The sequence below is a fragment of the Dreissena polymorpha genome, chromosome 1 (assembly GCF_020536995.1).
Source record: "Dreissena polymorpha isolate Duluth1 chromosome 1, UMN_Dpol_1.0, whole genome shotgun sequence".
In the NCBI taxonomy this organism is placed as follows: Eukaryota; Metazoa; Mollusca; class Bivalvia; order Myida; family Dreissenidae; genus Dreissena; species Dreissena polymorpha.
The window spans coordinates 159,839,107-159,840,601 of NC_068355.1; the positions used below are offsets into that span (position 1 = coordinate 159,839,107).

At 33.0% G+C, this 1,495-nt stretch overlaps 1 non-coding gene across 1 annotated transcript; it reads left to right on the forward strand.

Moving 5' to 3' along the window:
- The first annotated feature begins 369 nt into the window (after window positions 1-369).
- Window positions 370-459, forward strand: Trnaf-aaa (transfer RNA phenylalanine (anticodon AAA)). The gene is given in 2 exon segments: window positions 370-406; window positions 424-459. It is a non-coding gene; the product is annotated as a tRNA-Phe (tRNA).
- Window positions 460-1,495: the final 1,036 nt, after the last annotated feature.

The following is a 1,495-nucleotide window of genomic DNA, read 5'->3' on the forward strand; positions in this document are numbered from 1 at the left end:
CATTTATTACAACATTTATTGCCAATAACGCAAAACTTATTTTTTTAATTAATAACAGATCCACAACTGATCACAGGGGAAAGATCATAGGGACTGGGAAAATACGCGAAACTTTCTGGTTTTGCATAAAAAAATAGATGTTTTGTATAAAAAACAAAACATAATCAAAATATATTTATTTTGTGGTTTTTCTAATTTGCTTATTTAGTGGAAAATCAATGTAGTACGATATTTGACGACCTATCGCGCAAGCAAGTTTTTTGGAAGGCGTGGTGGTACGAAACGTACAATGTTTTAGTTAATTAATATACATATAATAACGATAGCTATACACAACTTCACCAAATAGCAGTACATACGTAAATGTCAGTCGGAATAGCTCAGTTGGGAGAGCGTTAGACGAAAGTTGTTTACGCAACAGTCATCTAAAGGCCCACGGTTCAATCCCGGGTTCCGGCCCGAACGGAACAGTTCGGCGGCTGACATTTTTTTCAGTCAGGTTAATATTGCTATGACCTATGTCAATGCCTATTATTACTTTTAAATAGTCAGTTACGATGTACACATAGTACGATTGTCAATGTCATGAGTAAATCATTGTTTATTCTATAATTATTAAATGTTATACTAGTATAATCAATATAATGATATATAGATAAGTTCTTTGCCTATTATTTATTAATTCATCATATTATAATGATTACCTTTGTCATAAATTACATTTAACTCGCAAGTATTTCACGGTATTTTCTCTTTTCCGCCATCTTGAATGTTTACTATTATATGACGTCATTCATTAGAATTGTGCTAAATCATATGTCATTCATTGAAGATTTGCCTAGTCATGTGACGTCATTCATGGAAACATGCGTATGACGTCACTTTACTACAGAGTATAAATAGGGCCAAACTGTCGTTTGGTTACAGTTGCGTTTTGGCACTCATTGGAAAGGGTCATGGATAACGAGGTTAGATGACTTGATTTTTCTTTTAGGCTTAAAAACGAATAACATCAGAAAACAGAAATAATATGAAACTTGAGAAATGACTTTTGTGTTTATAAAAAGCGATATTTTAATTCATGCAGTCTTTATTTTCTTTATTCAGTAGGAAATTTGTGATGTTGGCACCGTCTGACGGCCACCAGACGGACCGGCATTACATTGGTGTCAGAGTATTGGGATTAAGTTTATAGATAACTGACCCATGAAAACTAAGTTGTAAACTTGATAAAATGTTGAAATTGTGACAATGTTTATTTTTTTAAACAAGCTGTTGTGCTACAGAATACTGAACAGTATAGAATCTCCAAATAGAAATGAACACAAAGCATTTTGTTGTTTATTTATTATGAAAAATGAAAATCAGAAACTTCTGCTATTGTGTCCGGTCATGCTTGGTTGGATCGTTCCCGTCACGCATCATTGAATCGCTCTGAAATTAGATACAGAACATATAGATATATTGCATACATATATCACGTTTTGCTCTTAAG